This window comes from Ipomoea triloba, chromosome 2, assembly GCF_003576645.1.
Source record: "Ipomoea triloba cultivar NCNSP0323 chromosome 2, ASM357664v1".
NCBI lineage: Eukaryota > Viridiplantae > Streptophyta > Magnoliopsida > Solanales > Convolvulaceae > Ipomoea > Ipomoea triloba.
This window is the reverse complement of record NC_044917.1, coordinates 15,847,310-15,860,353: the sequence shown is the minus strand read 5'-3', so window position 1 is coordinate 15,860,353 and position 13,044 is coordinate 15,847,310.

Sequence of the window (13,044 nt, the reverse complement as noted above, 5' to 3'; positions counted from 1 at the left end):
GGAATCAACCACTGTGGTACTTAGTGAGGAATGTTCAGCAATCGTGCACAAAGACTTACCTCAGAAGCTAAAGGATCCTGGGAGCCTCACGATCCCTTGCCAGATAGGTGACACCAATTTTCATAAGGCTTTAGCTGACTTAGGTGCAAGTATTAATCTTATGCCTTTTGAACTCTTTAAGAATTTGGATTTGGGAACTCTTAAACCAACACGTATCTGTATTCAGTTGGCCGATCGGTCTATTAAACATCCCAAAGGGATAGTTGAGGACGTGTTGGTTAGAGTTGATAACTTTATCTTTCCAGTGGATTTTGTCATTTAGATATGGATCCCGACATTGAGGTGCCATTGATCCTTGGCAAGCCATTTTTTGCCACTACAAGTGCACTTATTGATGTTGGGAGTGGAAAACTAGTCATTCGTGCTGGTGACGAGTGTGCTAGTTTTGATGTGTCTAAATTGACAAAATACCCCATGTCTGCTAATGACTCTTGCTATTTTGTTGATATCTTGCATAACCATATTGAGTTGGTAGTGCCCCATTTGATTTTTTATGGGAAAAAACAAAAGAGATCTTGATATTTTTAGTTAGGGCACTACTACTGCTTGTTGTGAAAAGAATTTTGAACTTGTTGATAATAATCTTGTTGGTTGTGTAAATGATGAATCTTTGGATGTTGATGAGTTTGACAATGTTGATTCTTGTATGGTGAATGATGTTGATTCTTTTGCTTATGATGCTATTTCTGTTGTTGAAAATGATAATGCTTATTGTGATATGAATGGTGAAGTTGAGGAGGAAATGGTTGGATTGAAAAGGGTTGCATTAGTGGCTGATAATGTGAAAGAAAAACAAGAGGGAAGAATGGAAGAAAGTGGTACGAAGAGTGAGCTTAAACCTTTACCCGAGCACTTAGAATATGTATTTCTGGGAGAGGATTCTACACTTCCAATGGTGATTTCATCATCACTGGAGGAGGATCAAAAGAATAGACTTGTGGGTGTGTTGAAAAAGAATAAAGGGGCAATTGGGTGGAAATTAGGTGACTTGAAGGGGATTAGTCCCACTTTGTGTACTCATAAGATCCTTTTAGAGGACGAAGCTAAGCCTGTAGCCCAACCCCAAAGAAGATTGAACCCCAATATGAGTGAGGTTGTGAAAAATGAGGTAGTCAGACTCCTAGATGTGGGGATGATTTATCCTATTTCTGATAGTGCTTGGGTGCGACCCATGTTGTGCCAAAGAAAGGGAGGATAACTGTTGAAACCAATGAAAAAATAAATTGATTCCCGTTAGGAAGGTCACGGGTTGGCGAGTATGCATTGATTATAGAAGGTTAAATGATGCTACCCGTAAAGATCATTTTCCCTTCTTACCTTTCATTGACCAAATGGTAGAGAGGGTTAGTGGCCATGGGTTTTATTACTTTCTTGATGGGATGAGTGGATATTTCCAAATCCCTGTGGCTTTAGAAGATCAAGAAAAAACCACTTTCACCTGTCCTTTTGGGACCTCTGCATACAGACGCAAGCCATTTGGCTTGTGTAATGCACCTGCCACTTTCATGAGGTGTATGATAGCCATATTCGGGGATTACATAGGAGACTTCATGGAGGTCTTTATGGATGACTTTACCATTTAGGGGGAATCTTTTGAACAATGCCTTGAAAATTTGGAAAAGGTAATGGTGAGGTGTCAAGAGGTAAACCTTGCATTGAGTTGGGAAAAGTGTTATTATATGGTTGAAGAGGGAATAATGTTGGGGCATAAGGTTTCGAAAAGGGGGATTGAAGTTGACAAAGCAAAAACATCTGTTATAGAAAACCTACCCCCACCCAACTCTGTTTCTAGCCCAAGAAGTTTTCTCGGTCATGCGGGGTTTTACCGAAGGTTCATTAAAGATTTTTCTAAGATAGCCAAACCGTTGACCAAACTTTTAGATAAGGATGTTGAGATTGTATTTGGAGAGGAGTGCCTAGTTTCCTTTAGGACTCTTAAAGAGAAGTTAGTGAGTGCTCCAGTTTTAGCAGGACCTGATTGGGCATTGCCATTTGAATTAATGTGTGATGCTAGTGGGTATTCAGTTGGTGTGGTCTTGGGGCAAAGGAAGAATAAATACTTTCAGCCAATAGCCTTTGCTTCTAAGACTTTAGATAAGACTCAGCAAAACTATACCACCACTGAGAAGGAGTTGTTGGCGGTTGTTTTTGCCCTTCATAAGTTCATGTCCTATCTTTTGTTGTCCAAAGTCATAGTGTTCACAAACCATGCGGCCTTAAGATATCTGATGTCTAAAGCCGAGGCAAAGCCTAGACTGATAAGGTGGGTCTTACTCCTGCAAGAGTTTGACCTTGAAATTTGGGATAAGAGAGGTTCTGAGAATGGGGCTATTGATCATCTTTCTAGAATTGAGCAGCCAGAGTGTGGGGATGAGAGGTCTAAGATTAATGAGTGTTTTCCCGATGAGAAGTTGTTGATTGTAGATGAGGTCCCTTGGTATGCTGATATAGCTAATTATCTTGTTGGGGGAGTCATGCCCACTCACTTAGATTCCCATGGTAGAAGAAAGTTCTTAGCCGAGGCTGGGCACTACTTCTGGGATGACCCTTTTCTTTTCCGTGTTTGTGTTGACCAGATGATTAGGAGATGTGTGTTGGAGAAGGAGAGATTGGAAATCTTAGGCCATTGCCATGCTGGGCCTATTGGGGGGGCTCCATTCTGCAAATAGAACAGCTAGGAAGGTTTTAGAAGCTGGTTTCCATTGGCCAACATTGTTTAGAGATGCCCAGTGTTGTGTTAGAAACTATGATAAATGCCAGCGAGTAGGTAATATTTCTGGGAGAGATGAGATGCCTCAAACCTACATCCTGGCCTGTGAAGTGTTTGACATTTGGGGTTTAGATTTCGTAGGCCCATTTCTTGATGCTAAAGGGCTTAAATATATCTTGGTGGCCATATATTATGTCTCTAAGTGGGTAGAGGCACAAGCCTTGAGAACAAATGATGTCAGATCGGTAATTGTTTTCTTAAAAAGTTGTTCTCTAGGTTTGGGGTGCCTCGTGTGCTTATTAGTGACAAGGGAACTCACTTTAGGAATGCACCATTGGAAAAAGTGTTGGCAAAATATGGGGTGCAACATAGAGGGGGAGTTCCTTACCATCCTCAGACTAGTGGCCAGGTTGAAAATGCAAACCGGGATATTAAGGCCATTTTAGAAAAGACTGTTGCTAGGCACTGTAGGGATTGGCCTGAGAAACTTAATGATGCCTTGTGGGCATTTAGGACAGCCTATAAAACCCCCATTGGAACCACTCCATTCTAGTTGGTTTATAGCAAGGCATGCCACTTGCTGGTGGAAGTTGAACACAAGGCTTACTGTGCCATTAAAAAGCTTAACAGTGATATTGATTTTGCAGGACGTGAAAGGCTTTGGCAATTAGATGAGTTGGAAGAATGGAGAACTCTAGCCTATGAGAATTCTAAAACTTATAAGGAGAGAACTAAGGTGTATCATGACAGACATATAAAAAAGGGCAAAGAGTTCAAAGAGCGTACGGTGATTAGGTCTTACTTTTCAATGGTAGCCTAAAGTTATTCCCCGGAAAGCTTAAGTCTAGGTGGTCAGGTCCATTCACCATCACCAAGGTGTTTCCGTATGGCGCCATTGAGGTTGCACACCCGGAAAAATGAAATTTTAAAGTCAATGGGCATTAATTCAAAAGGTATCATGGAGGGTGTGTGGACCGTCAGGTGGAAAACGTGCAATTGATTGAAATCCATTAGTAAGTTGAGGTTGCGTCGGGCTAAAGACGTTAAACGTAGCGCTCTTGGGAAGCACCCAAGTCCTGTTACTTTAATTTCTTGTTGTTAATTAACCTTAAATTGTGTTTTTTTTCTTTTCTGTGTTCCCAAAACAATGTGGGGTAGCAAATGTAGTGATCAATAGTGCAGGAGAAGATCCTTCGGACTCCACTGAGCAAAGAGAATAAATGTACAATGACAAAGTGGAGATTGTCCAGGTAAGGGACTCACGCTGACACTCACACCGTGACTATCAGCGTGAGTCCGAGTCTCAAATTTAATTTTGGAGACTCACGCTGACACTCACACCTTGAGTATCAACGTGAGTCCAAGTTCAAAATATAACTTTGGAGACTCACGCTAACACTCACACCGTGAGTATTAGCGTGAGTTCGTGTTTTCAAATTAAACAATTGCTGGTCACGGTGAAACCCACACCGTGACATTGGCCTTAAAAAAACCAAAAACAACACAAAACAAAAAAAACAAAAAAACAAACAAAAACAAACAAAAAACAAACAAAAACAAAAAACAAAACAAAAAAAAAACAACCAAAAACAAGTGTGGGGATGTTTGATTCATCCACACTTCGTGTACCATCTTTTCACTCATCCCAGCTTCGTGTGTTTATGACTCTACATCGGGGGCGATGTAAATCTCCAAGTGTGGGGAGGTTTGATTTGTGGGAGGTATTTTATGCTTTCTTTGGGTTCATGTTAACGATTGGTTTAAGTAGTTATACTTGTAAATACCATTTTTTATTTGTTTATTGTGCTTTGCACTTGTAAAGATGAGGTAAATAGGATATGCATTTGAATTTTTTGATATGTTGTTGTTGCTTTTACTTTTTAAGTGTGGAAAAGGGGGTGTTGTAGGCTCAATTGATTGAAAATGTTTGGAAACCACCCTTACACTGTGTGAGATTTGCATAGGATTCAAATAGGTTTTTAATTCAGTTTTGCATGCTTGTTTGTGATTCAATGGGCAATTTCCATAGACCTCGGTTAAAGATCTCTCAAAATGGGAGTGTACACGGTAAGGTTTGTGGTAAGTAAGGTGGTATGACCTGGAATTGAACTTTTTCAGTGTGGCACAAGGCAAAAGGTGTGATTTTCTTTTGGTGAGACGTGTGATTCCCTACTCCCAATGAAAAAGGCATGAGGGGATGCAAAAAGAGTCAATAGAAAAAGCTAAAAAGACTTTAAGCTATCCTTAATTGAGAGGAAAAAACATGAGGTGAGTCATCTTGTAGGATTTGGGCAACCATTGCACAGACTTCAAAAAAGCGTAGAGCTCTACGTAAAGGCGGTTGACTCAACGGGGTATCCTAGAGGTGATTAGAAAATGGAGAGATTCTCACGTTAAGCCAAAACGCGTGGAGCGGCTTGTGTCACACTATCACACTTATCTAAATGGGCCTTTGGGGCCAAATGAGGCAAAGTTGGAAATGCCGTGTGCATCGTTCTCATTAGTGGTATCGACTTGGTAGGCCTGTGAAAATTGTAGATTGAATCAAACCCCTGTGCTTGTGAATTAATGTGTGCGAGAGGGTTTACCATGCAAAACAATGAGTGGTCTTGGGGTTTTTTAGAGTCCTTACATTTTGAACCAATTGAGGGTACCCCACTCATTTCTCCATGTTTGCAAAGTAGGAAGAGGAACAACATATCATTAATTCTTTTGTGCATCGCTTATTTACTTGATCTTTGGATTTGTATGATTACTTTTGAAGAGGCCTGGTATTTCAATCTGTTTAACTTGGTTTTTTATTGCTTGAGGGCAAGCAAGGTTTAAGTGTGGGGAAATTTGATATGTCATTAAATAGCCTCATATTTATGCTCATTTATGCTTGCTTTTTATTCATATGCTATATAAAGGAATGTGGAATAATGCTTAATTTGTTATATTTTGTTTGCAAGAAGAAAAGATCGAGTAAGGAGCAAGCAAGCATGAAAAGATGTTAATCTTTGGAGAAAGTGAGACTTAAAAGCACAAGGAAAACACCCGAGGGCACACCGAGGAACGAAAGAGCAAAAGAATGGCATGGAGGTCAACTTGAAGAACTCATGAGCATGAGTCTCAATGATCAGTTTCTGATCATTGAGACTCACGGTGGGACTCACACCGTGACTTCCTATCCCGAAGGCTACGAAAATGCGCGAATTTTAGACTATAAATACATCTTGGTGGTTATTTTCTGATTACTTTTGAATTTCTAAACTCCCCTTTTAGTTTTTCTCTCTAGGAAACTTCAAAAATATTCTCCCACACTTGTAATCTACGATGAATTAGGAAATTTAGAAGAAGAATTCCTTTGTATTCACAACATTCAAGTTCAATTTCAAGATTATTTCCTTCCATTAAATAATCAAGTTAAGTTCTTTATCTCATACTTTTGCATTAATATTTCTTAAAGTTTCTTTTGAATTCCTTGTTTATTTTTTCAATTGCTTTTAGTTTTACATTTCAAGCATGAGTAGTTAAACATTCATAGGATTTGAATTGAACATCCTTGAATATGAATCCCAATATGAATTAAATTGCATAAATTAGGTTTTGTATTGTCTTAATGTTGAACATGGCTATGAATTGAGTGTAATTGATTTGACTCTTCATAATTATGGCCAAATTATGTTAGAGATATTTGGAATTGGTGTTCCACCTATAAGAATAGAGCTACACCATAGCCATACCTCTCATATTTCTTACTCACCTTTGTGAAAAGGGAGTTTGAAGGAAATAAGCACACAAAGTGTTTGTTAAATTGCCTCTTCTAGCCAAGTTGCCATGAGAATGAGACTTAGGATTAGTTGATAGTCCGATCACGAGAGCGACATTGGCACTTAAACCATTTCCCCAAGTTCATCATCTAGACTTCCATAACTTAAACTTTAGACATAAACATGATTTTATTTAAGGATGTTTGGTTCAAATCTCTATTTCATTTATTACCCTTTAATTCACTTACTTGTTCTAATTATTATTGATTTCTTAAACATGCACTACTCAAATATCTTTAGGTTAGCTTTCAAACACTATATGAACCTATGTTTAACCCCTCATTACTTAAACTCCCATTAAGCCATTCCTTGAGGACGATACTCTTAATTTTCAATCAAACCACTAAAAATACAACTTTAAAAACTTAAGTTTGGGACACAATTGTGTATAGCTGATTAGATTCAGTCACTAAAAATCCTTACAGCTTGTAGGTAGTCAAATTGTGTCTTTAGAATTGGAATCCTTCAGGGATTTCTAGGAGGAATAATATTACAAGGGTAAATTACGTTTTAGCAATAACAATTGCAACCGAACAAAACCATATCATGTTTTGTGGTAGGAAAATAATTTACCAATCCTTGTCAATATATTATAGAAACTCACTTCATGGCCTATAATTATGACCAACGAGAATATAATGATTGTTGCAAATATATATTCCCAAATTTGGAAAGGAGGATTGTAATTATGTAATTGTGAGCTAAAAATGAGGGTTTGTCTTGAATACACATAGGTCCAACCGTCCAAATAACAAATGATGGAAGAAGATCTCAAGAAATTGGGTTAATGAAAGAATTAAGCCCAAAGCTAAAATCAAATGGGTTGAGCACTTAAAACTAGTTCATGTGACAACATTGGTTCGAATTTCATGAATTAAATCTTTGGAAGAATTAATTTAATTCATAGTGAAGATGTTGCAATTAATGGTCAAAATCAAGGAGTCAACAAGGATGGGTTCTCTCACAAAAAAAATTTAGAGGCTAACTCAAGAAAAGAAATAAAGTCTTGTGAGTTGGAGTTGATGATGACCTCTTGAAGCAAATTGGCGTGAGGATGAATATCACAACAAGCCTAGGAGAGGCTAACTTTGAAATGAGGATGACCGTGCATATTTAATTGGAGAGAGGCTAACTGCATGGTGAAGAGGCTGACCACGTACAATAAAAGAAGAGGATGACCTACTTCTTATTAAAGAAGATGCTGACCTTGTGTTATGGTGAAGAGGCTGACTATGTCTATTAAAATGAAGAAGATGACCTACGTATCATCTAATTCAAGGAAGAAGCAAATTAGCTTATTTCAAAAAAGGGAGACTGACTACGGCGCGCGTGATCAAGAGATAAAAATAGAAGGATTTATTTTTATTTATTATGAGATTATTCTCCTAACATGGAGGTGGCACCTGGTGTCCCGGTTTACACTCCCACATGGATGATGGGAGTAGGTTCAAGCCTCAGTGGAGGCAACTGTTGACTCGACTCTTTTTGCTTCAGTAGGTTGAGAAAGTAGCTATGAACAGATACTACATTGTAACAGAGTCAGTAGTACTCAAAAAAAAAACATGGAGATTATTCTAAAAAGGGAAACATTATTTTCCTAAAAAGGCAAGAGGATGACTCTTGAAGGAAAATTAAAAGAAAGCCAATATTCTTGTTACTTGGAGCTGAGATCAAATTGAGGAAAGTCAAAGTACTTTTCGGTGGCATTAAATTATGCTCAAGCAAGAATCACCGAACAAGAAATAATTCAGAGCAACTTGACTGATAAATTAAGGAACAAGTCAATTGTTCACATTATCAGAAGATAAACAAAGTTAAGGAAAGGTGCTACAAGTTACAAGGCAAACTCATGTCAGTGATTAAAGAAGACGTTGGAAGATCATCAGAAGCAAATATTCAAATTCATTTGATAGAGCCATCAAAGTTGACAAAAACCATCTGAAGACAATTTAATGCTCTGAAGATACATAACAAACAAATACCTAATTTAGCTATAAAAACCCAAGAAGACTTGAAGACAAGCACGATGAGGAACACAGAGATATCTGATTAAGGAAGTGCTAGTATTGAGCTAAACACGAGAGAAAATCAAGTCTTATGAAGAAATACTTTTATTTCTTGAGAAAAAGTGTAGGAGTGTAGCTTTGTGCAAAAACACTTGGGGAAACTAAGTGTAGCTTTGTGCTAGGCACTTGGTTGAGGAGTATAGCTTTGTGCGAGATACTCGGGGAACATAGCTTTGTCCGAGACGCTCAAGAGCGTAGCTTTGTACGAGGCGCTCGGGATTGAGTGTAGCTTTGTGCAAGACACTCGGAGTTGTAGAAGTGCTAGAAGGGCACTGGTTCACTATTGTATCTGGGTGATTGAAGATAGTGAAATCCCTCTTTGGAGTGAAAAGAGAAGAGTGGACTAGGAGGATTACACTACCTCCATCTAAACCATTATAAATCTCGGTGTCCATTTATTTATCTGCATACATATTTCGTGCATGTTGATCTAATCATCACATGCATTGAATACATTGTCACATTGATTATTCTAGCATCTAGAATCACGTGACATCACAATTGCATGCAAAGCATAATTAATACTCATCCTCATCCTATTTTACATTAGCTGTATTTGATTATTTCGAACCCTAGTATACACTGCTTAGATTATTTCATCTGGGTTTGATAGTTCCACGTCTACATGTGAACCATACTTTGCATACTTAATATTCGAGCTATTTCAAGAGTTTCTAACATATTGCATGTAGCAAAGCTCTTCATTTTTACGTGAACTTGATTATAGCACTTTACCGTATCTTATTCCGTTGCGAACTCTGTTTTGGTTATTTGTTTTATGCTTGTTACCTAGAGTTGAAATTACCAAAGTTTTATAATATTTTAAATTGCTTGAAAAGTCTATTCACCCCCGCCCCCCTCTAGACTTTTTCCACCTTCTCGGGACCAACAATATATATATATATATATATATAAAAGGGTAATATTTCCATTTTGGGCTAGGCTAAATATAGAAGTTTGGTTTAAATGTTTGGGCTAGCCTAGAATGGGATCAAATAAAAGGCTTGGCATTTTGGCCTATAAATAGCTATATAATAGAATACATATTTATATACATATGGGCTTAGGATAGTTAATAGACTCTAGGAATTAAAACAATTTTGAGTTAGAATATTTGGGTGATAAAATAATAATTTATAAGAATAGTTTACCTAAATAAAGCCTATTGCAAATTAATTAGATTTTTAAAGGCATTTTACTAAAATATTTAATAATACAAAAATAATCCATTTTGAAAATATTTATAATTAAAATAATAATATTAGGAAAATGCGGGGTGTCACATGATTACACTATAGTTTCACTCATGTGACTCTACAGTTACTTTGATCAACATAGGCAGGTACATGTGTTTTCACCTAGTCAGTTTCATTTTATACACCATGTAGTTTCATTAGTTGGAAACCTTAGTATCATTTTAAGTATGACACAGTTTTATTTGAAATGAAACACATGTTATTTTTGTTCAGGTTTGACAATACTATTTTATGTTTTGGAATATGCTTCTCGCTGCATGCTTTTTGTGGGAAACTTCACTGCATGTGTCGCAATGGGTGTAAAAAACCTAGAATGAACTTAATTAATGAAATGATGACGTTTTAGGAACATGGTCCACAATGCATTCTGGACCATGATCCACTGTATAATGACGGGTAATTGTGTATACCACATATATAGTAGGATTAGGAAACTAAAATACTCAGAAATAATATTAGTATAATATTTTCAAAATAATTTTGGATAACATAAAATAATTTAAATAATATGTTAACATAATTTTAGATCATTCAAAATAATTTTGAAGTGTATTAATATCAAATAATATTAGCAAAAATAACCGGGTATTACACTTATGGTGACTGTTTTTATGAAAATCATCGCCGTAAGTGTTAATTTAAAATATTAAATTAAATTTTAAAAACCATTTTATTATGGAAATTACGAAAAAAATCATTGGTAAAAGGTTTTTTTTTTGTCTAAATAATATTTGCGACAACGAATTTTACTTTTTAATATAAAAATATTAAATTATGAAAAAAAAGTTCATATTAATCACTGAACTACACGCAAGCAACTAGGTCCTAGAAAGGCCTAAAATTATGCAATAGGAATTTTTTATTTTATTTGAAATTATTAAAATAAATTTAAAAATAATAATTTTTTATGGCAAAAACTTGTGTGAGACCGTCTCACCATGAGAAGGGTCGAGTCGGGTCGAGTCAAGATGCAAATGTAACATTTATATGCACAAATGTCATACTTATATTCTCAAATGTAATACTAATCAAGTAATCAGGAATAAAATTTTTGTTACTTATAAGGGTAAATGTAATACTTTTAAGGGAAAATACAATACTTTTACATTTCGATTTAAAAGTAATCTGCCCTTATAAGTAAATGATACTTGTCAATATTATTTATTATGAAAATGTATTATTTTTTCTCTTATAAGTAACAAAAATTGTATTCTTGATTAGTGTTATATTTGAGCATATAAGTATGACATTTGCATGATGCTTTGACCCGACCCAACTCGTCTCACGAATAATGATCCGTGAGACGGTCTCACACAAGTGTGACCCATTTTTTAAATAGGATGACCACCACGTTAGCAATGACTAGAGGAACATGTCAAATTTGATTGAATAGCACGCTTTTAAATTGAATGATTTTGCATGTAGTTCAGTAACTAATTTGAATTTTTGTAGCCGTGTTCTTATAAATAAATGAGACCCTCCCAAAAGTATAAGTGCAATCTATAAAACTAATACGGAAAATATATGACTTTACTTCAAGTTATCTTTGCAGATTCAGGGCTTGAGACATTATTTGAGCCATTGGGGAAACAGAATGGTTTTGCCATGTTCAATTAATTAGGTACTAATTATTAGAAGAGATGAGTGATTTAGGATAAAACACATGCGTTTTAGGATTAATTGTGGATTTTATTTTTAATTTTTTAAGTAATTAGATCAAAAATAAATATTGGGCCCTTTAAAAATTGAGGCCCTACTGTTATCCATCTTGCATGACCTAAAATCTGACCATGTAAAGACGTATGACAATGGTTTTGTGACTTTTGTCGTACAAACCGCCATCATACAATCGTTATATCCTGCACCACGTTGCACATAGCAATGTGCACCCAGATTTCAAAACGACGTCGTTTTGATGTTAGTGGACGCGCACGTGAATGACTCCAGGGAATTCATTATCTATAATACACATAATCATTATCTAGAATATACAGAACGTTTACCTATAATACACATAATATATGCCAGAATACACAAAATATTGACACAAAATACACAGAACTCATCCTCTTAACATTCGAATGCACAAACACTTCATAACCTGTGTTAATAACATGAATACACAGAATATTGACACAAAATACACAGAACTCATCCTCCTAAACATTCGAATGCACAAACACATCACAACATGTGTTACTAACATGAATATACAGAACAGTTGCCTAGAATACACAGAACGATTGCCTGTAATACACAGAACGATTACCTAGAATACACAGAATATTAACTTAAATACACAGACCGACCGAAACGAGAAACGTGATTTCCAAAAAAAATGACAATTGATTTACAATCACTGCTGGAAATCTCGCGTTTCTTCGTTGGACGGAAAACGCAATATATAGGTCGAAAACGAAGTTTCCGTCCAACATACCGACCAAATTGAACGTTCGGAAAAACCATTATCGGAAATTCCGTCCAACTACAATATTTGGTCGGAAATAGTGTCCAACGAATAAAAATTGGACGGAAATTCCGGAGAGAATCCCACCATTCTTAAAATGTGGGAATTTCCGTCCAACTATGTCCGTTGGTCAGATTTTCTGACCAACGTTGGACGGAAATTCCGGAGAGAACCCCGCCATTTTTAACTGTGAGAATTTCCGTCCAACTACATCCATTGATCGAAAATTCCGACCAACGTTTGACGGAAAATTCACATATTATATTTTTTTATTTTCCTTCCAAATGTTGGACGGAAATTCCGATCAACAGACGTAGTTGGACAGAAATATTAAGTACTAAATGTTGTGCGTTTCCTTCCAACTGTTGGTAGGAAAATCGTAATTCATATGAAATGTTTTTATTATTTTTATATTACAATAATTTTATTTCTACCTGTTTTTAATAAATTATATCATCAACAAATGAATGAACACACTAAATTTCAAATTGAAAATATATTTAAATATCAAAATATTTATAACAAAAATATAGTCATGTTCATAGTACTTCGAACAACAAAGTATTACCAAACACCAAAAACATGTTAGGAACCAAAATAATTCATGTGCTAGCTAGCTTGATGACCTCAAAACCAAATCATGTGCTAGCACTGTCCAAAAAAAACTAAAACA